Source organism: Gorilla gorilla, chromosome 7, assembly GCF_029281585.2.
Source record: "Gorilla gorilla gorilla isolate KB3781 chromosome 7, NHGRI_mGorGor1-v2.1_pri, whole genome shotgun sequence".
In the NCBI taxonomy this organism is placed as follows: Eukaryota; Metazoa; Chordata; class Mammalia; order Primates; family Hominidae; genus Gorilla; species Gorilla gorilla.
Window position 1 is genome coordinate 71864576 of NC_073231.2, and position 27937 is coordinate 71892512.

Here is a 27937-nt window from a genome sequence, read left to right on the forward strand (position 1 = left end):
CAGAGACACAACAAAAAAGAGAATTTTAGACCACTATCCCTGATGAATATCAATGCAAAAATCCTCAATAAAATACTGGCAAACCAAATCCAGCAGCACATCAAAAAGCTTATCTACCATAATCAAGTGGGCTTCATCCCTGGGATGCAAGGCCAGTTCAACATATGCAAATCAATAAACGTAATCCAGCATAAAAACAGAACCAAAGACAAAAACCACATGATTATCTCAATAGGTGCAGAAACGGCCTTTGACAAAATTCAACAACCCTTCATGCTAAAAACGCTCAATAAATTAGGTATTGATGGGATGTATCTCAAAACAATAGGAGTTATTTATGACAAATGCACAGCCAATATCATACTGAATGGGCAAAAACTGGAAGCATTCCCTTTGAAAACTGGCACAAGACAGGGATGCCCTCTCTCACCACGCCTATTCAAGGTAGTGTTGGAAGTTCTGGCCAGGGCAATCACGCAGGAGAAAGAAATAAAGGGTATTGTATTCAATTAGGAAAAGAGGAAGTCAAATTGTCCCTTTTTGCAGATGACATGATTGTATATCTGGAAAACCCCATAGTCTCATCCCAAAATCTCCTTAAGCTGATAAGCAACTTCAGCAAAGTCTCAGGATACAAAATCAATGTGCAAAAATCACAAGCATTCCTATACACCAATAACAGACAAACAGAGAGCCAAATCATGAGTGAACTCCCATTCACAATTGCTTCAAAGAGAATAAAATACCTAGGAATCCAACTTACAAGGGATGTGAAACCTCTTCAAAGAGAACTACAAACCACTGCTCAACTAAATCAAAGAGGACACAAACAAATGGAAGAACATTCCATGCTCATGGGTAGGAAGAATCAATATCATGAAAATGGCCATACTGCCCAAGATGATTTATAGATTCAATGCCGTCCCCCTCAAGCTACCAACGACTTTCTTCACAGAATTGGAGAAAACTACTTTAAAGTTCATATAGAGCCAAAAAAGAGCCTGCATTGCCAAGACAATACTAAGCCAAAAGAACAAAGCTGGAGGCATCACGCTACCTGACTTCAAACTATATTACAAGGCTACAGTAACCAAAACAGCATGGTACTGGTACCAAAACAGATATATAGACCAATGGAACAGAACAGAGGCCTCAGAAATAACACCACACATCTACAACCATCTGATCTTTGACAAACCTGACAAAACAAGAATTGGGGAAAGGATTCCCTATTTAATAAATGGTGCTGGGAAAACTGGCTAGCCATATGTAGAAAGCTGAAACGATCCCTTCCTTACACCTTATACAAAAATCAATTGAAGATGGATTAAAGACTTAAATGTTAGATCTAAAACCATAAAAACCCTAGAAGAAAACCTAGGCAAAACCATTCAGGGCATAGGCATGGGCAAGGACTTCATGTCTAAAACACCAAAAGCAATGGCAACAAAAGCTAAAATTGACAAATGGGATCTAATTAAACTAAAGAGCTTCTGAACAGCAAAAGAAACTACCATCAGTGTGAACAGACAACCTACAGAATGGGAGAATATATTTGCAGTCTACTCGTCTGACAAAGGGCTAATATCCAGAATCTACAAAGAACTCAAACAAATTTACAAGAAAAAAACCAACAAACCCATCACAAAGTGGGAAAGGATATGAACAGACACTTTTCAAAAGAAGACATTTGTGCAGCCAACAGACACATGAAAAAATGCTCATCATCACTGGCCATCAGAGAAATGCAAATCAAAACCACAATGAGATACCATCTCACACCAGTTAGAATGGCGATCATTAAAAAGTCAGGAAACAACAGGTGCTGGAGAGGATGTGGAGAAATAGGAACACTTTTACACTGTTGGTGGGACAGTAAACTAGTTCAACCATTGTGGAAGACAGTGTGGCAATTCCTCAGGGATCTAGAACTAGAAATACCATTTGACCCAGCCATCCAATTACTGGGTATATGCCCAAAGGATTATAAATCATGCTGCTATAAAGACACATGCACATGTATGTTTGTTGTGGCACTATTCACAATAGCAAGGACTTGGAACCAACCCAAATGTACAACAATGATAGACTGGATTAAGAAAATGTAGCACATATACACCATGGAATACTATTCAGCCATAAAAAATGATGAGTTTATGTCCTTTGTAGGGACATGGATGAAGCTGAAAACCATCGTTGTCAGCAAACTATCACAAGGACAAAAAACCAAACACTGCACGTTCTCACTCACAGGTGGGAATTGAACAATGAGAACGCTTGGACACAGGAAGGGGAACATCACACACCGAGGCCTGTTGTGGGGTGGGGGAAGGGGGAGGGTAGCATTGGGAGATATACCTAAAGTAAATGGTTAGTTAATGGGTGCAGCACACCAACATGGCACATGTATACATATCTAACAAACCTGCACAATGTGCACATGTACCCTAGAACTTAAAGTATAATAAATAAACATATATAATATATATATTTTTAAAAAGTAGGAAGTGGATTTCAAAGGAAAAAAAGAAATTTATTGATGTTCTTTGTTATTATTAAAATAAATTGATGTTCATATTTTAAAAGAAAAGAAATTCAATTATTATCTAGAAAGCAAGATAAATTGCAAATTGATCAGCCATTTAAATGTGAAAAATGAAACCATACAAGTATTAACAGAAAACACCGATGAATTTCTCTGAAACATGGCAGTAGAAAACAATTTCCTATCCTTTGAAATCCTGAAGCAATAAGGGAAAATATTTATTAATAGAATTTTTTATTACATAAAAAATTTCTGTGATGAACAGGCAAACAAAAAAACACCATAAGCAAAGTAAAACTATATTTACAACATTTTACAAAGGGTTTCGTTTGTAATATATAAAGCTGCAATTACACAATTAATAATACATTGAAGATATAAAAAGCCAGCTTACAGGAAAAAAAAATCTACAAATGGCAGTTCACCTTACTAAAAATGCTCTCTGTTTTGCATAAGTGAAATGCAATTTTTTAAGATGTGATATACAATTTTCCAAAATCAGATTGATGACATAACCCAAAATTTAACAACATATACTGTGGAGGAGGTCCTGGAGAAATAGACAGTCCAATAAATTCTTAACAGATAAAATTTCATTCCTGATGGGAATGAAGACTACTATTCCCTGCAGAGGAGAATTGTCAGTCACCTGCAGTATTACACATGCATTTACCTTCTGACTCATTAAGAGCCTCCACTTTTTTTAGCCCTCCCTGTGACCATGCCCTTTGGACATACATTTCTACACTGACTCTGAGATTGGCAGTGGGATTTTTCTCTGGCCAATGAGTCATAGCAAACTAGACCCTAGCAAAGCCTTGGAAAAACAGTTATGAAGTTTAGCATTCTACTGGAGATCCCCACCCCACCATGAGAATGTGTCCCTCACAGGAAAGAGCCTGAGTGACAGACCCCAGGGGGAGAGCTGTCACTGTAGCCAGGACCATTCCAGACCAAGCAGCTTGCCACCAGCAAGCTGTGGCTAAAGCACACGAGACCACCCAGAGAGTATTTTTAGTGTCCTTTAATCCAGAATGGACTTCCTTGCCCAAAGTACCCCATGCAGATTATTTATAAAGTGAAAAAGCTCTTTTTAAAACAGCAAAATGATTAGTAAGGGATCAAGTGATCTTCATATCATAAGACAAACTGACATGATGTGCCACCAGATTTGACACAATTATTAGAAGAATGTTAATCGCCTATGTGGTATTCCTGCCAAAAATGTTAACCTAAATCTTCACATAAATCCAGATTGTGGGACATTTTACAAACAACATTTTTTTTAATACCAAGGCATAGAAGTCACATGCATTGTTACAATATCAGGATGGATTGAGGTATTTTAAAGCAATGATCAGTTACAATTTTGGCACCAGATAAATCTCAAGTGGACAAAATGATTCAGGGAAATAAGATTTCAGCTTCCAAAGCCAGAATTAAAGTTGTGAGAGAGAAAGACATGGTACCCAGAAAGCAGAGAAATATAGCGAATTTAAGAAACATATCTAGAAAATAACAGTGGGTGTGTTTTTGCCACATATACTTGAGGAATCAATTCTCTTGAAAGCCACCAAAGTCTTTTGAGAGTTTTGCTGCCTAAAGAAACAATCAGCCAGGGAGAAAAGAGACTGAGACTGTATTAGAATTAAAAGAACCAAATGTGCATAACATTCCATGGGGAAGTAGTGGCTCAAGAAACTAGTCCCCAAGGAGCAACCATGCCCGGTGACCATTTCAAATGTGACCAAAGAGCATATGAAGAAGGAAGAATATTTCAGGATGTGTTGGAGACCATGGTGATCAAGGCACTCCGGGAAGAAGAATCAGAGCTGGGTCAAGGAATAATTCCACTTCCTGTGTGAGGGATGCTTAAAATATCTGCCCAGTGAATACTTAGAGTCCCAGTGACTTCTGTATGTCTCTCATTATTATTTTTTCAAGTGGAGAGAGTGTTTATTGTCTACTTTTTCTGCCCTTTTCACCATCATATATCAGGTGCATAAAGGGACAGCTCATTGGTCTGTAGACCAAGGCAGAGATCCACCTGTGGAGGCCTCAGACACTCTGCAGACAGTCTTGACTTTGAGTATAGGGCCTGCCAGGATTGGAACCCTGGGCTGCCCCCCTTAAGAAGAGGTGAAAACATCTTGCCTTTGGGGAGGACCATGAGCTGAGTATGTGTGACAGAAGCGCACACTTAGTAGGAACTAGTGCTATTTGTTAAACATGCTGACTTTCTGCCCTCAGATGACAAGACTGAATTCCCTGCCCCTCTTCTGTTTAGGTGGGTCCATATGACTAGTTCTAAGGCCAAATGGCTGTGGAGAGCCTGGCGTGTGCCACTCCCAGAAGAGAATATTTTATTACAAATGTCAGTCCCTTCCTCTCTGCCATGACAATTGGAATCCCAAGTTTCTATAAAAAGCGGAGAGTCCCCTCCCTACTCTAGACATAGTCTCAACATGTGCATTTAACATAAAGCAAGAAATAAATCTCTATGTTTTAAGCTAGTGATAGTTCATGTTGTTTAAATTTAATATTTGTTTCCTTACTGCAGCATGACTTAGCCTACCCTGAATGACACATAATTCGCCCATAATTCCCGGGCTTCCAGGACCCTTTAGCTGGGTAGCAAGATGGGCATGTGAAGGAATAAGGGTCCCTGCAAACAACAAACTTCACCCCAATGGTCAAATGGAGATCCTTAAAAGCAGGGCTTACTCATAGAGACGCAGACAGAGGAAAAGAACAAACAAGACAATGAGGTACACAGAGTTAAGTAGGAGCAGGAGACTGGCACCACCCACAGGATGGAAGGGGCACAGGGAGGGAACAGAGACTCTGAAACCCAGTGGGAGCTGGCACTTTAGGCAAAGGGTGACCAAACTGCTTGCTCTTCAGGGCAGGAGGCATGACTGTGACACAAGGAAGGAGAGGAAACACCCAAATCTCTTCCTTTGCTGCTCTGCTACCCAGGGACTCCTAACTAGCCAACCAGAAACCTAGGGAATGCACTCCACATGTGCTAGCCCTTGAGGGCTTACAGAGGAGTGGAGAAAAGGTCTGGGATGGGAAATGGGGAGGAACTGGTCCAAATGACAATTGTAGGTGCTCTGATCAAAGTAAAAAGAGTAACACATAGGGTGCTTTTAGAAAAGCAGTGAATTCTCTTGAAACAACCCCTTAAAATTATGAATTTTCATGCTCAAGAAGCACCTGTGCAGAGTAGTAGAATTATAGTAGCATTATTTTTGTGTAGTAACTTTTAATAACAATTCAATTCAGAAATATAATAGTTTAATGAGTGATTACTGTGCTACATTTCTAAACTAATAATAAAAGACAACTTAAGCATATTCACAGATCATTGATTTGATTCTTGAAAATATTAAATTCTTTTAAAAATAAAGAAATGTATTTTTTTAACGTAAAGAAGTTCAAAAGGCTATGCAAAATCAGATAAAAATAGTAAAAATCTAAGTGTTTGCAGACAATGCACTTAGAAACATAAAAAAACTCCCTTAAAAGATTGGACATCCCCACTTGCCAATTAGCTCCATATTACCCCAGGAGGTGCCTGTTTGGCAATTGTTTTATTTCTGCTGACACCAAAGAATCACCATTTTAATAGCTACCATGGTCATTTAAGTCTTTATACTGAAATTTTTGACTATATGTGAAAATGACCTACCAGGAATCAGAGTATCAAAATATATTGTCACTGGCACTAATGGAAACAAGTGACCCCCACAAAATAATCAGAACTGAAGTGCCACAGTTATTAAAAATATTACCTCCTTCTTCTAGCTTTCAGGCTAACAATAAAACATCATTTTTATCTGTAAACTGCTCCCATGCAAATATGTAATATATTAATCACCATAAGAAGCAGTATTTGGAATTTAACACCATGCCATGTTCATACAGAAGTTGCATAGTCATGAACGTCACGTTATTTCCTTTCTCAAATGAGGAGGCGGAACATCCATCCTAGGGGCTCTTTCCTGCTGTGCCTGATGAGGTATGAAGAGCACACACCTCAACCACAATACTGAGCTTTTCTGTGACCTCTTCCTGTGTGTGACAGGCCGTGACCCCAGCTGCACATGCACTAAAGGTCCCTCCTTCTGCTGCTGGGAGTGGCTGTGTTGTGGTTACTGCGGAAACTTCATTTTTCTCACTTCCCTAGGTTCAGGTAGAGCTGGCATTTATTCCATCAGAAATAACATTTCAGCTTGGCAAAGCACAAAGGCCTTTTGTAAACTCTAACTTACTCAGGTTCCCAAAATATTTCAGTCCTTCCTTGTCAAATGCTTGTCATTGCTGAACAGAGACCCTGTAACAAGGGAGCAGGCCTGCTGTTCTACACTACAGCCATCACATGACAGACTGGAGGCCCGAGCAAGATATCCAATGAGGACAAAGTGAGGTTGTAGAGAGAAGGCCAAATGTGTGCAAGCACAGCGAGCCTTGAACTCCAGCCCCTGGAGGCGAAAGACACCTTATCACTCATGAAGCTTATTCCGCCACCCCACAGTGACTTCTCTCCATGTTTGCAAGGACGTCTGGTGATAGAGGCTATATGCTAGAATATTTTCAGATATATGATTTCACAGATATCCAAAACAATTGCATTCATGACACTTACCTTTTGAAATTTCAAATGTTTAGTGGCCAGTTGTCACTAGTCTTATATTATGAAGAGAAATAAGAATGATTAACGCCCAGAAAATTATTGAAGATGAAATCAGGGTGCCAGGTGAAAGTAAGTTAGTTTGACCCCTCGAATTAATTTTTTAGAGCTACGAAGAAGGATTTTCTCTCTCCATTTTCTATTCTATTTAAATTTAGATTTTTTTCTTCCCTAAAAAGTTATTTAAAATCCTCTTCATCTTCATGTTTTATTTCCTGGTTATTATTATTCATCTGAATTTGAAATAATTCCATTTCAATTTCCTATCTTCTTTTCAATTTTTGTTTTCCCTCCATAGTTGCATTGAATGCATTTTGGGAAACATCATTTTTTTTTTTTTTTGAGACGGGGTCTCGCTCTGTCACTCAGGCTGGAGTGCGGTGGTGCAATCACGTCTGTCTTCTAGCTCCTTGGAAAAGCCACATTCCAAGGTATTGCCATTATTCAATCTGGCTCAGAGCTCCCTTCCTGAAAAACTCTATCCCAGGGCAATTGCTTAACATGGCAGCTGCCTAATGCAAACAGGAGCCTGACCAAAAATTTAAAAGAATGATCTGGAGAAGATGTCCAAAGGGGGATGTGAAAAGCTTGACATATTCCTGGAGATCTAGAAGGCCAAGTGCATGTGCAGGAAAAACACGGAGGGTCCCAGCTATCTCTGGCTGACCTGGAGGCTCTGTGCAAGCTAAAAGTGGAAATTAACATGGAATTGTCTCAGCATTGAACGTGTGACCCAATGCACACACGCATGCACTCATACACATACACATGCACATGCACATGCACACATACATACACATGCACCTGCACACATGCACACACATACACATGTTCACATGCATATGCGTGCACTCACACACATACTCATGCACATGCACACACAGGGACACATGCACATGCACACATGCACATGCATACACATGCACACACACATGCATGCACTCACACATGCACATGAACACACAGATACATATGCACTCACACACATGCACTCACACACAAATGCACATGCACACATGCACACATGCACATGCACACACATACAGCCTCTCGGAAAAGAGTAGAATTACTGGCGTGAGACACCTAAGGAAATCACTGATCAATCATTAACTAAAAACTAAAAGTTCAGTGCTCAACACACAACAGGGAATACAGACTTCAGGGAGTTAGTCTAGGAAAGTTAATAAAGAAAAATAATGATAGGAAAACAGCAATAACCACACAAATCCTGCAGGGTGGCGGGAGAAGATGGGGATCTGATTGCAATGTTGTCATCTTATGTTATCTAAAATATCTAGTTTTTACCAAAATATCTTAAGGTGCCTAAGGAAATAGGAAACTATGGCTCATGTATAGGAAAAAATAGCAGTTGATAAAGACATAGAGGAACACGATCAACCAGCCTGAACTAACAGTCACCTCTGGAACATACCATCCAACAGCTGCAGAATACACACCCTTTTTAAGTACACATGGACTATCCCCCAATGCAGAACGTATCCTGGCATAAACCAAGTCTTAATAAATGGAAAGGGTTGAAATCATACAAACAATATGCTCTGACCACAAAGTTAAATGAGAAATCAATAACAACATAATTTGGGGAAACCACAAATATTAGGAAATCAAACAATAGATTTCTAAATAATATACATGAGCAAAAGAAGAAACTATAAGGTAAATCAGAAAGTATTTTGATCTGAATGAAAATAAAAATACAACACATTGACATTTATGGTATTCAACTGAAACAGTGCTTATTGTAATTTAACTTGAGTACCTATATTAGAAAAGACGAATGATCTCAAATCAATAATCTAAGCTTTCCCCTTTAGTATATTGGTGAATGACTAAATAAAACATGTTATGTCCTTAAAATAAAATACCACTGGACAATAGAAAGGAATGAAGTACTGAGACATGCTGCAAGACTGATGAACCTCAAAAACATTTATGTGGAGTGAAAGAAGCCAGATACAAGAGACAACATATGGAATGATTTCATTTATTTGAAAGACTCATGAAAGGAAAATTTACAGAGACAGAAACTTGAATAATGTTTGCCACACAGGCTTGGCACCTGTGTGCCACTTTGGCACCTTGGCACCTGTGGCCAACCAGGCCACTTACTTCCTCAAAGCCAGTGAAGGAGAGAGTCTCTAGAATGGGTCCTCTAGTAAGATGGAGTCCCATGTACTATCGTAATCATTGAAAGTGACAGCCTATCACCTTGGCCATATTCTATTGGCTAGGGACCATCAGGCTGTACCCACACTCTAGGGAAGGAGACTGCAGAGGACATGAACTCCAAGGGGTGAGGTCATTGGGTCCACCATAAATTGTCCACCACATGTGTCAATTAAAATATAATTCATGAGTCCATTCCAAGATGGCTGAATAAGAACAGCTCCGGTCTGCAACTCCCAACAGGATGGACACAGAAGACAGGTGATTTCTGCATTTCCAACTGAGGTACCTGGTTCATCTCATGGGGACTGCTTGGACAGTGGGTGCAGCCCACAGAGGGCAAGTCAAAGCAGGGCAGGGCGTCGCCTCACCCAGGAAGAGTAAGGGTTTGGGAGATTTCCCTTTCCTAGCCAAGGGAAGCCATGAGAGACTGTACCTGGAAAAATGGGACACTTCCACCCAAATGCTGTGCTTTCCCAGGGTCTTAGTAACTGGCAGACCAGGAGATTCTCTCCCGTGCCTGGCTCAGTGGGTGCCATGCCCACAGAGCCTTGCTCACTGCTAACACAGCAGTCTGAGATTGACCTGTAAGGCTGCAGCCAGGCCGGGGAAGGGGCGTCCACAATGGTTGAGGCTTGAGTAGGTAAACAAAGTGGCCAAGAAGCTCCAGCTGGGCAGAGCCCACTGTAGCTCAGCAAGGCCTACTGCCTCTATAGACTCCACCTCTGTGGGCAGGGCATAGCTGAACAAAAGGCAGCAGAAACTTCTGCAAACTTAAACGTCCCTGTCTGACAACTCTGAAGAGAGCAGTGGTTCTCCCAGCACAGAGTTTGAGATCTGAGAATGGAAAGACTGCCTCCTCAAGTGGGTCCCTGAGCCCCATGTAGCCTAACTGGGAGACACCTCCCAATAGGGGCTGACAGACACCTCATACAGGCAGGTGGCCCTCTGGAATGAAGCTTCCAGATGAAGAATCAGGCAGCAATATTTGCTGTTCTGCAGCGTCCACTGGTGATACCCAGGAAAACAGGGTCTAGAGTGGACCTCCAGCAAACTCCAACAGACCTGCACCTGGGGGACCTGTCTGTTAGAAGGAAAACTAACAAAACAGAAAGGAATAGCATCAACATCAACAAAAAGGACATCCATACAAAAACCCCATCTGTAGGTCACCAATATGAAAAACCAAAGGTAGATAAAACCACAAAGATGGGGAGAAACTAGAGCAGAAAAGATGAAAATTCTAAAAACCAGAGCGCCTCTTCTCCTCCAAAGGATCTCAGCTCCTCATCAGCAATGGAACAAAGCTAGACAGAGAATGACTTTGACAAGTTGACAGAAGTAGTCTTCAGAAGGTTGATAATAACAAACTTCTCTGAGCTAAAGAAGCATTTTCAAACCCATTCCAAGGAAGCTAAAAACCTTGAAAAAAGGTTACATGAATGGCTAACCAGAATAAACAGTGTAGACAAGGCCTTAAATTACCTGATGGACCTGAAAACCATGGCACAAGAACTTCGTGGCGAATACACAAGCTTCAATAGCTGATTCAATCAAGTGGAAGAAAGGGTTTCAGTGATTGAAGATCAAATTAATGAAATAAAGTGAGAAGAAAAGTTTAGAGAAAAAAGAATAAAAAGAAACAAACAAGACCTCCAAGAAATATGGGACTATGTGAAAAGACAAAATCTATGTTTGATTGGTGTACCTGAAAGTGACAGGGAGAATGGAACCAAGTTGGAAAACACTTTTCAGGAAATTGTCCAGGAGATCGTGCCCAACCTAGCAAGGCAGGCCAACATTCAAATTCAGGAATACAGAGAACACCACAAAGATACTCCTCAAGAAGAGCAACTCCAAGACACATAACTGTCATATTCACCAAGGTTGAAATGAAGGAAAAAATGTTAAGGGCAGCCAGAGAGAAAGGTTGGGTTACCCACAAACAGTGGATTTCTCAGCAGAAACCCTACAAGCCAGAAAAGAGTGTAGGCCAATATTCAACATTCTTTAAGGAAAGAATTTTCAACCCAGAATTTCATATCCAGCCAAACTAAGCTTCATAAGTGAAGGAGAAATAAAATCCCTTACAAGCAAATGCTGAGAGATTTTGTTACCACCAGGCCTGCCTTACAAGAGCCCCTGAAGGAAGCACTAAACATGGAAAGGAACAACCTGTACCAGCCACTGCAAAAACATGCCAAATTGTAAAGACCATCAATGCTAGGAAGACACTGCATCAATTAATGGGCAAAATAACCAGCTAACATCATAATGACAGGATCAAATTCACACATAGCAATATTAACATTAAATGTAAATGGGTTAAATGTCCCAATTAAAAGGCACAGACTGGCAAATTGGATAAAGAGACAAGACTCATCAGTGTGCTGTATCCCGGAGACCCCTCTCACACACAGAGACACACATTTGCTCAAAATAAAAGGATGGAGGAAGATCTACCAAGCAAATGGAAAGCAAAAAAAAGGAGGGGCTCCAATCCTAGTCTCTGATAAAACAGACTTTAAACCAGCAAAGATTAAAAGAGACAATGAAGGGCATTACATAATGGTAAAAGGATCAATTCAACAAGAAGAGCTAACTATCCTAAATATATATGCACCAATACAGGAGCACCCAGATTCATAAAGCAAGTCCTTAGAGACCTACAAAGAGATGTAGACTCCCACATAGTAATAATGGGAGACTTTAATACCCCACTGTCACTATTAGACAGATCAATGAGACAGAAGGTTAACAAGGATATCGAGGACTTGAACTCATATCTGCACCAAGTGGACCTAATAGACATCTACAGAATTCTGCACCCCAAATCAACAGGATATACATTCTTCTCAGCACCACATCACACTTATTCTAAAATTGACTGCATAATTGGAAATAAAGCACTCCTCAGAAAATGTAAAAGAACAAAAACCACAACAAACTGTCTCTCAGACCTCAGTGCAATCAAATTAGAACTCAGGATTAAGAAACTCACTCAAAACCACAAAACTTCACGGCAACTGAACAACCTGCTCCTGAACGACTACTGGGTAAATAAGGAAATGAAGGCAGAAATAAAGATGTTCTTTGAAACCAATGAGAACAAAGAAACAACATACCAGAATCTCTGGAACACATTTAAAGCAGTGTGTAGAGGAAATTTTATAGCACTAAATGCCCACAAAAGACAGAGGGGAAGATCTAAAATCCACACCCTAACATCACAATTAAAACAACTAGAGAAGGAAGAGCAAACAAATTCAAAAGCTAATAGAAGACAAGAAATAACTAAGATCAGAGCACAACTGAAGGAGATAAAGACACAAAAAAACCTTAAAAAACATCAATGAATCCGGGAGCTGATTTTTTGAAAAGATCAACAAAATTGATAGACTGTTAACAAGACTAATAAAGAAGAAAATAAAGAAGAATCAAATAGATGCACTAAAAAATGATAAAGGGGATATCACCACTGATCCCACAGAAATACAAACTACCATCAGGGAATAATATAAACACCTCTGTGCAAATAAACTAGGCAATCTAGAAGAAATGGATAAATTCTTGGACACATACACCTTTCCAAGACTAAACCAGGAAGAAGTTGAATCTCTGAATAGACCAATAACAAGTTCCGAAATTCAGGTAATAATTAATAGCCTATCAACCAGAAAAAGTCCAAGACCAGAGTGATTTACAGCTGAATTGTACCAGAGGTACAAAGGGGAGCTGGTACCATTCCTTCTGAAACTATTCCAATCAATAGAAAAAGAGGGAATCCTCCCTAACTCATTTTATGAGGCCAGCATCATCCTGATACCAAAGACTGGCAGAGACACAACAAAAAAAGAGAATGTTAGACCAATATTCCTGATGAACATCTATGTGAAAATCCTCAATAAAATACTGGCAAACCGAATCCAGCAACATATCAACATCTTATCCATGATGATCAAGTTGGCTTCATCCCTAGGATGCAAGGCTTGTTCAACATATGTAAATCAATAAATGTAATCCATCACATAAACAGAACCAATGACAAAAAACACATGATTATCTCAACAGATGCAGAAAAGGCCTTTAATAAAATTCAACAGCCTTTCATGCTAAAAACTCTCAATAAACTAGGTATTGATGGAATGTATCTCAAAATAATAAGAGCTATTTATGACAAATCCACAGCCAATATCATACTGAATGGGCAAAAAATGGTACCATTCCTTTTGAAAACTGGCACAAGACAAGGATGCCCTCTGTCACCACTCTTATTCAACATAGTGTTGGAAGTTCTGGCCAGGGCAATCAGGCAAGACAAAGAAATAAAGGATATTCAATTAAGAAAAGAGGAAGTCAAATTGTCCCTGTTGGCAGATGACATGATTGTATATTTAGAAAACCCCATAGTCTCAGCCCCAAATCTCCTTAAGCTGATAAGCAACCTCAGCAAAGTCTCAGGATACAAAATCAATGTGCAAAAATCACAAGCTTTTCTATACACCAATAACAGACAAACAGAGAGCCAAATCATGAGTGAACTCCCATTCACAATTGCTACAAAGAGAATAAAATACCTAGGAATCCAACTTACAAGGGATGTGAAGGACCTCTTCAAGGAGAACTACAAACCACTGCACATTGAAATAAAAGAGGATACAAACAAACGGAAGAACATTCCATGCTCATGGATAGGAAGAATCAATATCATGAAAATAGCCATATTGCCCAAGGTAATTTATAGATTCAATGCCATCCCCATCAAGCTACCAATGACTTTCTTCACAGAATTGGAAAAAACTACTTGAAAGTTCATATGGAACCAAAAAAGAGCCCACATTGCCAAGACAATCCTAAGCAAAAAGAACAAAGCTGGAGGCATCTCGCTACCTGACTTCAAACTACATTACAAGGCTACAGTAACCAAAACAGCATGGTACTGGTACCAAAACAGATATATAGACCAATGGAACAGAACTGAGGCCTCAGAAATAACACCACACGTCTACAACCATCTGATCTTTGACAAACCTGACAGAAACAAGAAATGGGGAAATGATTCCCTATTTAATAAATGATGCTGGGAAAACTGGCTAGCCATATGTAGAAAGCTGAAACTGGATCCCTTTCTTACACCTTATACAGAAATTAATTCAAGATGGGTTAAATACTTAAATATTAGACCTAAACCCCTAAAAACCCTAGAAGAAAACCTAGGCAATACCTAGGTTTCAGAACATAGGCATGTGCAAGGACTTCATGACTAAAACACCAAAAACAACTGCAACAAAAGCCAAAATTGACAAATGGGATCTAATTTAACTATAGAGCTTCTGCATGGCAAAGAAACTACCATCAGAGTGAACAAACAACCTACAGAATGGGAAAAAAAATTTGCAATCTACTCCTCTGATAAAGGACTAATATCCAGAATCTTCAAAGAAGTTAAACAAGTTTACAAGAAAAAAAAAACATCAAAAAGTGGGCAAAGGATATAAACACACACTTCTCAAAAGAAGACATTTATGCAGCCAACAGACAGGTGAAAAAATGTTCATCATCACTGGTCATCAGTTCCATTTGTCAGGTTTGTCAAATCAAATCACAATGAGATACCATCTCACGCCAGTTAGAATGGCGATCATTAAAAAGTCAGGAAACAACAGATGCTGGAGAGGATGTGGAGAAATAGAAATGCTTTTACACTGTTGGTGGGAATGTAAATTAGTTCAACCATTGTGGAAGACAGTGTGGCAATTCCTCAAGGATCTAGAACTAGAAATGCCATTTGACCCAGTGATTGCATTACTGGGTATATACCCAAAGGATTATAAATCATGCTACTATAAGGACACATGCACAGGTATGTTTATTGCAGCACTATTCACAATAGCAAAGACTTGAAACCAACCCAAATGTCCATCAGTGATAGACTGGATTAAGAAAATGTGGCGCATATACGCCATGTAATACTACGCAGCCAAAAAGAAAGAATGAGTTCATGTCCTTTGCAGGGACATGGATGAAGCTGGAAACCATCATTCTCAGCAAACTATCACAGGGACAGAAAACCAAACACCACATGTTCTCACTTATAGGTGAGAACTGAACAATGAGAACACTTGGACACAGGGTGGGGAACATCACACACCATGGCCTGTCAGTGAGGGGAGGGGGCTGGGGGAGGGATAGCATTAGGAGAAATACCTAATGTAAATGATGAGTTGATGGGTGCAGCAAACCAATATGGCACATGTCTACCTATGTAACAAAGCTGCACGTTGTGCACATGTACCCTAGAACTTAAAGTATAATAATAAAAATATATATATAATTTATATGTCCATTTTATTTTTGTTTTTAAAAATGTCCAAGATTTATTTAATTTTTTAATCGTGCTTATTATAAAATCTCAAAGTCTAAGCAAAGAAAACAGCTATAGTAACATATGAGTGCTTCTGCCACATGTCTTGGTACATTTATTAGATTGGTGCAAAAGTAATTGCAGTTTTTGCCATTGAAATTAAGGGCAAAAATCGCAATTACTTTTGCACCAAACTAACATAAACTCATATACAAAGGTGTGTGTGTTCATGTGCGTGTGTGTGTATACATGCAACATATATGTGTATATACATGTACATATATACATACATATGTAATATATACACACACAATATTCTACTTTACTATGAATGAAATAAATTCTATGGTTCTTTATTTTCAAAATGAAAAGTATTCGCCTTCAATCCCTCATTTTGCAAGTTCAGAGAAAATTCAAATAGAAGTCATTCAAAGTTGACATTAAGAGATCAACTTCAACAATTCTCCCTTTTTTAGGGTCCTGCCAGTGGCTTACGGACATTTTTCAAAAGTCTCTTCATTTATGTATATTTTCTGAACAAAAGGAAAGGAGAACAGGGGTATAACATAACTACAACAACCATACCCTTCTAGTACCCTCCATAATTGTGGATAATGACCTCTGTGTGGCTGTTATTTTGCAAGAACCTTAGGATCTGACCTGCAACTTTCCTGCTTCCCTGAAGTGTCATTCTCATCTTGAATTTCCTAGTGTCCATGTGAAACACACCCACGCCCTGGCCTCTCGGGTCAATGTAGGCTCCCACGCCAGTCAACGGAGGGGCTGATGCCTTGCATGCTCAGAACTGCCTTACCTCCAGAATCAGTCCAGCTTCCTATTATCTGATTATATCCCTTCATTCTATTGAATTGCTTACTCATCTAATTCCCTGTATCTGTTCTTAAATATTACAAGCCTTCCTGTTAGGGAATTCTGTGAGTTCCCTCTTCCATTAGCTTTCTCCTTTCTTCACCCCTCTTTTTATCTAATTAAATTGCTTGGTTCATTGTTCAATAATCTATCTGTTACCTTAGTTAATAGGATTAGCTTGATATATTAAAAAATGAGAATAACAACTGTATAGATTTTTATTTCTTTTTAACTATTAAAAACAAAGACATTTTAAGGTACCGAAGATAAAAAACTTCTCAACATAGAATTCCTTGCACAGCACAAATGTCATTTTAAAAAGTAGATGAAATAAGGACTTTTTCAGGAAACAAAATCTGAAAAAAATAAGTTTCATTGCTAGCACACCTGCCCTGCAAAAACATATTAAAGGAAGTTCCATAAGCAGAAAGGAAATGATGGCAGATGAAAAGAAAGTATAATACGGGAGTAAATATAAATGACATTTTTATGTCACTTTTCATCTCCTTAGGATATAATTGACTATTATACTATGGAGTTTGTAGCATATGTAGAAGTAAAATTATGACAATTGAACAAATGACAGGAGTAGAAAGCAAGTAGCAATCTGGCATATTAAAATTCAAATCACAAACCCAAGATGTGCTAAATGTGTAAGGTCTACAAACCTAACTTAAAAGGTAGATATTGTCATTTTGAATAAGAATGCAAGAAACCGCTCAACGTTTTTAAATATAAAGACACATATAGTTAAAAGAAAAGAATGCAAAAAGATTTGGCGAATACCCATCCAAAAAAAAAGATAAAAAGAGACAATACAATAAAGACATCAATCACAATAAGCATGTAACAACACTAAAGGTTCGCACATGTAATAGCGGTCCCAAATAGGTGAAGAAAAAAGTGGCAGCAGTGAGGGGTGAAAGACATAAATTCACAACTATCAGTGAGGATTTCAACACTCTTGTTTTAGTAATTGATAAAAAACAGTGGAAATTCAGTGAGGATGTATAGACTTGAACAATGCAATCAAGTCACTTGACTTACCCGGCATTTATAGAACACGCTGGCCAACAATAGCAGAAGACAAATTCTTTCCAAGGGCATATGACACTTTCACAAAGATAAACTATTACAGGTGTTTGAAACCTGACCCCCAAAAATTAAACTAGAAATTAGTAAGTGAAATATATCCGAAAACTCCCAAATATTTTGAAAATAAACAACCCAATGATAGTCAATGAGTTACAGAAGAAATCACAAGGTAAATTGAAAACATTTTGGACTGAATAACAGTGAATATGCAATATTTCAAAATATGTAAAGATGCAGCTACAACAGTCCCAATTGGTAAATTTAAAGTACTAAATGCTTATATTGGAAGAAAAGAAAGACTTTAAACCAATGATATAAGTTTCTAATTTAAGAAACCAAAAAAACAGCAAATTCAACACAGAAGCAAAAGGAAATAATGCATATTCTTTCATGAAATTGAACGAAACAACATTTTTCAGACTGAAAAATAAGGTTTTTATTACCAAGAGAGCTTTAGAAAATGAATCAGAAAAGAATATTCTTTAAGAAGAAAACAAAAATGATTCTGCAAGAAATTTCTAAGATGCAAGAAAGAATAGAGAACAAAAGAGACTAAATATGCACACTGACCGTGGCTAGACCGTGCATGCCTGTAGAACTCTAACCCCAAATTTCTGCATTAACCAGCTCTAGAAACCAAACCACCTCTATAGGAATTGGCCCACCTCTCCCAGGCTCCTACCCTCATTTCCAACTCAGGACAGATAGAGAAAGTTAAATATCCTTCCCAAACCAATTATGAAAGATATTTAGCTTCTATTTAGCTCATTCCAGCTTCCCCATAACAAACAACTTCTAATCAGAAATACCTGAAGTCTTCCCTCCTTTTCAGTAAAACTTTCCCACTCCCCTGATTACCTTTGAGGACCTGCAGATCTTCAGTGATGGTAGCTGTCTTCCTTGCTTTAGCAAGCTCCAAATAGACAGCCTTGGTTTGTTTTCATTTGGGTTATCATTATTACCACAAAAATAATGGTAAATAGGTAAATGTGAATAAGAATAATTTCATAAAACTACATTAATATGCCTAATTAGCAGGGTCAAGGCAAATAAGAGAAGATCTGAATAAACAGAGCTACATGCCCTATTCAGAGATCAGAAGTCTAAACTTAGCAAAAATGTCAATAGACTTTAAATTAATTTATAGATTTAATGCAATTCCTATGAAAATCCCAGCAATATTTTTGATAGGCATAGAAAAGCTTCCTTCTAAGATTCCTAGGGAAAGGCCCTGGGATAGCTTAAACAATCTTGAAAAGAAGAATAAAGTGGAAGGAATCACTTTACCTGACATTAAGTCTTACTGCAAAGCTACAGAAATCAAAGATATAGTTAAGTTTCTAACTAGTAAAATAACCTGACTGAATTAAAATTTTTAATGCAAAACCACAAATAGGTTGGGGAAGGAGAGAGGAGAGGACCTCCCCACTTTCAGTCCAGTTTTCATGGTGGGGAGCTAGCAGACACTGCCTCGCATTACAAACCAAGAAATGTGATTGGAATTCGTGGAGCTCACCCTCAACAATACAGATAAATATGGGGAAATGACAAACACTGATGTTCCAAAGAATGCAACAAGGAAGGAGAACAAGGATGAAGAGTTTTACTTTTTGTTTAATCAAGCTAGACTGTTGAAAAAGTGGTTTATTTCTAAATACAAGAGTATTTTATACTTTTAACAAAATGTCAATGTACATATTCACACATATGATTTCTCCATTTTTTTTTTGTTAATCTTGTAATAAAGAAAATACCCTCAACATGGCCAGCAGTAGCCTGCGAGAGTCAGCCTCCCCTCCTGGGTTTCCTTTGGCCACACTTTTCCCATGGCCCCCATTCTAACACAGCGCCTCTTAGTTCCTGCATGTTCCCCAGGCTCCATGCTTTCATTATTTCTTCTACTTACAATGCTTCCCAGCCCTTTCCTCCTTTCAGGCAGCAAATACCTACCCAACTTTCTGAACTCAGTTGAGCATCACTTCATCAGAACAGGATCTTGACTCTCCAGAAAAGGATTGTTTTCCTGTTAAGTACTTTTGTAGCGTCGCTCAGCCTCTACAGTTGCTACAATTTGTGGTTCACATTTTTGAGGCAATCAATACCCTTCTCCCCTCTAAATTGCAAGCTCCATGAGATCAGGGGTCTGTTTTGCTCACTATCATTTCCCCAGCATCCTGAACATCATCTTGTATATACTGGACAATTAATAAATATCAGTGGAATAAATAATGAACTAGTATACACATCGTTTTTTACAACCCCTCACTTCTCCCTGTATAGAATGTCTAAGTTCCAGTCACCATGCTTGAAAGTAAGAGTAAGGGGGAAATTAAATCAACTCCTTTCCCCTGCCTTATTTACTTAGTCATATCCTCTTCAGTGTATTTTTTAAATCATTATAGTGCAGCAAAGTCTATCCAAGCAATATACTCAGAGTTATTACACCTTCATACTTTATAAGTCAAGTCCCAAGAAATAGGACTAATACCTGTATCACAGACTAATCACATTATTTGAGGTTTTGGCAGGTGTCCTTGTTATGTTTGGAAGACTTAGTTGACCAGCAATATATCCAGATCTGCAGATGAGTCATGCTGTAACAGGGATCTACTGTTATTATTAAATTTTGGCAGGAGAGTGACAGAGGTCTCAATGGCTTATCTTGGCTCAGATCCAATGCCCACTTTTGCAGTAATAAATAACACCACCCTGAGAACTAACAGCAGTAAGGACAGAGGCAAGATCTTATGTAAAAGAAGTCTTAGGATTACTTCTATCTCAACTTGTCTTAAGGTGCTTAAAAACAAAGAAAAACAAGACAAAACAAAACTTACGGTCACCCTAGAATCATGGCATTAAAAGGTCAATAATCATGTTTCTGAAATAAAACTGCTGTTGTTGGATATTAAATCAGTTCTATAGGTCTGATCTACAGGTCAATCTAGTTCCTTTTAAAATGTTCTTATAACCAAAAAAAAAAAAAAAATGAAAGGGAGTTGTGTTATGTGATTTCGAACAATAAGAGCATTAATTCCATTCCTCTGCAGCAGGTCTTGTGGGAGAAGCACGAGGTCATACCAGATAAGAGCATGGGTTCTGGCGTCAGACTAACTGTATTCACCTCTTGTCTGTAATAGCTATGGGCTGTTAACTTGGGCAGCCCATATGCAAAACGGTGATTTTATCAGGACTGAATTAAAGGATTGGGAGAGGATTAAATAAAATCTGCTAAATTGCTTAATAGAGTATCTAGCACATAGTAAGCACTTAATAAAGGGCAGTTCTTTTCATTATTTCTATATGTGCTGGGCACTCTATTTATAACTTTACATGCATTATCTTGCATACTTACAACATCTCTGCAAGACAATCATCAACATTCCCATTTACCAGTCAGTAAATGGCAATTCAATAAAGAAGCTGAGGTCACTGAGCTAGTAATACCGGTCATTATTTAAATCCAGACCTATAGAACTTCAAAGTCTGCTATCATTACAGATCTCTAAAGCTGTATAATGTAATGGGCACTTAGACTACATCATGTTATTCTTTATTATATTCTTAACCAAACACACACAATTTCCGCCATCTGAATAATGGCTGTTATTTTTTGATTCAGAAATAATTGGAAGTCGATAACTGGTTGTTCTGCTAAGATCCAGTTTAAAAAAACCAGTAAACTTAGAGTTAGAACAACTACCATTGTATAAATTCTAGGTCTCAACATCATCCACTGTAAAATAATAAATTATACCTGTCTCAGGGAGTTGTTAAGAGATTTAAATAAGATTCATAAATATAGTCAGTACAATTCTTGGCTCAAGGTAGGCACTCAATAAGTGTATATTTAAGAAAAAGAAATATATATATCTATATGTACATTTCTGAGGACATGTGATAAATGATGATTGACAGGTAGATCATGATAAATAGATGATTGATTGATGACAGATGATTTGTTGATAGGTAATTTGTTGATAGATTGATTGGTGGTTGACTGATGATAGATGACTGATAGATAGGTGACAGGTTAATGATAGATTGATGATAGATTGATTGGTGACAGTTAGATGTTAGATGATTGATAGGCAGCACATGAAATCTTTGCAACCTGAAGAATCACTTCCTCCTAAAACAATGTACAGCCCACCTTTACCCATTTGCACTATTTCATTCTCTGTCATCAAGGTTCTTCTACCCTTTCCAGAGTTATACAAATCTATAATGTCTCTGGCTGGGAGAAATTACGAGCAGTGTTCTCTACATTATGCCCACATTGCCATGTGGGTGACTGTATTCCCTTTCAGAATGTTTGGTATTGACCAAATGAAGGGGGAAATGCTCCATAGCTTTTAAGTGACACAAAGCACAGAGCTGAAGGGAACAGAAGCATCCATGGTGATAGACTGAGTGTGGCAGAGGAAGGGTCTGCTCTCCCGGGTGCTACTCTGTCACCAAGCACACATGGGATTTCAAATAAGCCATTTTATTTCTTAGTAGAGATGGGGTTTCACCATGTTGGCCAGGATGGTCTCTACCTCTTGACATCATGATCCACCCACCTAGGCCTCCCAAAGTGCTGGGATTACAGGCGTTAGCTACCACACCTGGCCTAGTTCTTAATTTATTAATCTGTATGTAATAAGATTTTCAGTTCAAGGACCTAGGTTGTGTTCATCCTGGCATTCAACAATCAGGAGATGTCTGCAGGGCAGGGGAGAGATCACCTATCAGGTGTCTATTTGCATAAAAGACCAGGAGGCCTTCAAGGAAAATACAGTCATGTATCACATAAACAATGTTTTGGAGGTTTGAGTCAACAATGGAACATGCATACAATGGTGATACCATAAGATTATGATTCTGCATTTTTACTGTACTGTACTTTTTCTATGTTTAGATACACAAATACCATTATTTTACAATTGCTTACAGTTTTTAGTACAATAGCATGCTTTACAGGTGTGTCACCTAGGAGAAATAGGCCATATCATATAGCTTAGGAGTGCGGTAGGCTTGACATCTTGGTTTGTGTAAATACACCCTGATGTTCACACAACAAAATTGCACAACAAATTTCTCAGAATATATCCCCATCGCTAAGTGAATATGATGGTAATCCAAGGGCACAAATCTGAAGACAAGTGCTTCAGTGTCAAAGAAGAAAGGTTATTTTGCATTGAGCACAGTATCTGTCATTTGTATTAATATTTTCTTCTTGGGCCCCGTGGCCTCATTTCCAGACCCTAGGGTGGGGGATTAAAACAAAGTTACACAGCATAGGGCTGGGTAAAGGTATTGAGGCCTTATGGCTGTTGTGCTCAGCAATCCATGTGGAAGAGAAGAAGACATATCTGGCAGTGAGATGTTCTCTACCTGCAGAGGATTGGAGCCCATGGGAGCATGGACACTAGAGTCTAAGCAAAATGGGTCTGCATGTACACAGGAAAAGAAGCCAGAGGGAACACCTCCCTTCAAGAACATCATACAAGCTTTGCAATGGCTTTGGCAACTTGCACAGCATGTTTGGCAGCAATGGTGACTACCAGAGGCCTGGCTTGGGGCCAGGAAAGGAGGAAAAAGACAATAACAGTGCCACCAAGATGGATAGGCCATGAGAGACCCCAAGCCCCCACCCAGTACTCTGGGAAGGATGGGGAGAGCCTGAGAAGGAGGCCTTCTGCAAAGCTATAGGGACAAAGACAGACAGCTACTCTTCTGTGTTTTTAATTGAACCTTCTTTTAACCTCCAGGCTGGCACAGCTTAAGAAAACATAAGCTGCGTGTAAGACAAAGAATTTGTGATCAATCACCTTTAATTGTTCTTTCCAAAGAAAACATCTATTGTTTCTCCATCTTAGTGCTCTGGCAATTGCGCGGAGGCTTCAAGAGCATGGTTCATCAACCTGAAATGACTGTGGGTGTATCTACTGAAATTTCTTCAAAATATATACATTTAAGTGCTCTCATAAGAAAATGATGATGGTGATGAAGAGCATACCACTTCCTATCATTTCTAGATTTTTTTTTTTCAAATTCACTTTGGAATCCATTGACACACTCCAAGCAGAAATATCCAACTTTTCTCTTCCAAGTGCAAAGCAGCAACAACAACAAAATCTTATTCTCAAAAGAGAATGATACAATATATAAAACCAGCTTCCAAATTTTCCAAACTGCATCTGTACAACCAGCTGAGTTGTAAATTTGATTTACTTATGACGTCCCACAGCTGCTCAATCTCCACTTTGGTTAAGCTTCAGATCCATAGGTGTTCTGACTGTTCTCCATCCAGCAGACATCCTCAGAAGAGCCAGGGAAGGGCTGCCTCTGTATCCCAGCGCCTTTCGTCAACAGGCACACCCATTCTGTCTTCACACTGACGGTTAATCCTGCTGTCATCGCTGGGGCATTTCATGCTGAGCACTCTTGACTTTCAACATCATTGTGTCAAATCACTGCCTTCCCTGGGGCTCATGGGTGATTTTCCTCCAGCATAAAGTCTCTATTCTGATGGACACAAATACAACTTTGATTCATGGCATAGAAATGATGCAGACAAATTGGCTCGGCATTCTCCCTCTACAGAAGTGACCTGGTAGTAGCCTATGTGACTAAGGATATGGTGGCCTGGAATGCCTTTTTTCCTCTTACTGTAACTTGATCAATTTTCCTTGTCACCTAGAGAAATAAGAGACATTTTTGTGGTATGTGGTGGAGTGAGGATTGTTGCCTTGTGCCTGACAGTGCTATCCCTAGAGTCCCCACAGGAGTGTCTCAAGTGGCGGCTCAACCTCACTGTTCCTAGCAGGACTTGGGTTCATTTGATGGCTTTAGGGTAGATATCAGGGACTAAAGAACTTGCAACCCAATTTTGAGAACGCCATTGTACCCATATAGTTGCGGTATAAAATTCAAAGTATCTACTCACTAGGCCAACAAAATCTTACTCCATTGTAGCTTCTAGCTAAGGGAAATCCACTCTTGACTTGATCATAGAAAGAAAACCACACACTGGGAGTCAGGAAGACCAAGGTGTACACATTCATCCTTTCCACCATAAGTTCTTCCTTACGATGTAGCCACTTGGAGTTGTGTGGGTTAAAAGTCCTACTTTGCATTTTGGTCTAAAATTATTGAAGCCACAATATCTTGTACCTTCTGTTTTCTGCACAGGGTGCAGAAGCATAATAATGAAAATGAAAATGAAACACGCAAGGTAGATGGCCCACAAGGAATAACCCCTTAGATATTAAACTGTACTACTTTATGGGGTGGGAAAGGACTAAGCAGGTCAAGATACAGAATTGCACTTGAGTTGTTAAATAGAGTACTATTCTTTCTCTTTAAAGGCCTTCAAGGATAATTTGCAGAAGCTGATCAACTACATTTTCAAATAAAAGACTGCCTCTGCAGGGTACCTTTTGGGGGCTACCTGCTATGGCGCTCTGCTAGAAGTTTGCACATTACAGTTGTAATCCTCTATGATGCTAGGAAGATTCACATCCTTGCACAAGCCTCTTCTTGCCCTCTCAGGCAAAAGTAAAAAATGGGAGGGAGTGTTACACTAGGTCGCCAAGGCCCTCCCTCACTCTAATGTTCTATGACTTCATTCCATCTCAGTTTTCTCTTAAGACTCAGATTCCCTTTCCACTTTCCTGGAGTACAATTACCGACTCTAGCTCATCACTCACTCATCATTGAGGTACTGCAATCAATCCCAAAGATTCAAGAGAGCTAGGAGGTTCAGGATGATTTGCATGCCATTAACTTCCATTCATTATCACTTGCAAATGATTTCACAGTATCTTCCACCTTCTCTTTAAAAGTACAATGATGAATTCCACCCACTCAGTAGAGTTTGGGTCTATATAACGCTGCTGGGGAAGCAGGGTGGGGAAGAAGAAAGCCTGTCTAAAAAATCACAATGAGAAAGGGACCCATCAACCCAGGTCTTAAAAGGATTTGTGCCTCCACAAGCAGCCAATCACCTCTAAGTGCGGCAAGTGTTATGTCAATAACTTCAGTGTTAGATTAGAATACTCCTCTCTTACTGGCTCACCTGGACTGCCCACTCACCTGACAATTGAGCAATGAGGGCACATTCCTAGTGCCAGCAAAGGCTCATATCCAAGGACAGCAGTAGGTTTGAAGGGGACAAATAAGTGCAATATTTCTTTCCCGTTATCATTCTGGCCTTAAGATAGGACTTTCATTTTTAAATGCAAGGCCCAAAAGCACTTTTAGGAAAGATCTTTCTACCTGTGGAGTGTGTGCATGTGTGTGTTTCTTTTTAAATAGCCATGGTATCATTTAAGAAAATGTCTCCTTTGATAAAGCACAACATACAAATATTTCTATCCCGGGAAAAATTTGGATTTCGTGGTGAGTCCAAGTAGCCACAAAGTTCTTCAAGGCCAGGTTCTCCATCTTTTTTCAGGGATCTTTATCAAGGATTAGGTTTGCAAATGGTGTAACCGAGTTTGATAGGCAAGTGGCCAGTGTCTGTGGAGCAGAAAAAGCAACAGCACTTGTAGGACCTGGGAAGCACTCCCAAGCCTTGTATTCCCAGAGCTCTGACAGGTGTGCTTTTGGATATAGCTCAGCAATTGGTTCATCAAGATCTAAAGGAGGGAGTCCATCCTACACATGTCATAATTTAGACTTTGCTTCTCTACATCACCCTGGGAAGCATCACAGTCTGCTGTTCTAAAGGATTTTAAATTTCATATTCAGATAGGTGTGTTGATGACTCAGATCTCCAGCCTAGAGAGAGGCAGGGGTGCCATGCAGGGCAAGGACTGGGAATTCACACCAGCACCCTTAGGCCAGCGACCCCAATCTGTTTCTCCTTTGCTCATGTGCAGGCGACGGCTGTGTTCCCTTCCCACTGATGCAGGGCCCAGCAACTGCAACATCATTCTGGGAATCCCACAGTGCTGTCCTTTATGGCCTAGAAGACAAGCTTTGGGTGTTGATGTAGAACAGGCAGTGTTCCTCCTCCTAATCCATTCCAGTCTCTCTGTCTTGTGCACCCTGTCTTCTCTGCCCCCTTACAGGGCACTGCTCTTACTTCTGCTGAGAGCCAAAGGATCTGAAAGGCCTTCATTTCTCCCTGGGCAGCCTCCTCCCTCCATTGGGGCTGCTAGAATAAAGTGTTGGGACTGGTTGGCTTATGAAGAACAAAAGAAAGAAGTTCATTTCTCACACTTCTGGGGGCTGAAAGTCAGAGATCAAAGCCCGGGCAGATTCAGAGTCTGGTGAGCTTCCTGGCTCAGAGACTGTCTTCCTTGGTATGCTCACATACAGGAAGGGAGGAGAGGGCTCCTTAAGGTCTTTTAAAAGGGCACTAATCCCATTTATGAGGGCTCTACCCTCAGGACCTAACCAAATCCCAAAGGACACACCTTCAAAGACCACTACCTTGGGAGTCAGGTTTCAACGCAGGAATGTTAGGGGGACACAAGCATTCAGTCCACAGCAGCAGAGCACTGCCACTTCCACTGGGGACCCACCTGCCTGTCAGGCACCACGACACCTGTTGGCAAGCCCACCACCCATGCTGATGCCCCTGGGGCACTCAGGGACATTACTGTCGTGCTCACTGCCAGCTGTGGCAATGCTCTCAGGAAGCTCTCTCCTTGTCTCATGCGACCTCTGCCTCAGAGATTCCAAGGCAGCACTACCTGCTCTCTAACGCCAACAGAGTTCCAGGAAAGCCACATTTCAACTTCACTGAGGGATTCATGCGTGCTTCTCCGTAGCATGTTTGGGTGCATGGCCAAAAGACATACTGGAGTGGCTGGTACCCTGCTGTACTCAGCTTCAACACCCTTCTGTGGCTACTAAGAGCTGGTTGTAAGATTAGGCTTGGTAGGCCTGGTTCCTATTCTCCCTACTGTTCCTGGATATGTTCTCCCCCAGGAAGCACCTCAAGCCCTTCTTGTAAAAGAATGCAGACCAGCCTACCTTACAAGTTTACCAAACATGTCCACTGCCATGGGAACCTATGGAGGCTTATTCTGGAGCAAGGCAGGCACACCACAAGGACACACCCACACATGGGTACACCTATGAGAGGAAAAGAGAAATTTTCAGACTATAAAACTTCTCCATCATATTTGGAAACATTGATTCCTCACTGATGCATTTATCTTTCCCCACATAATCCCATTCAAGA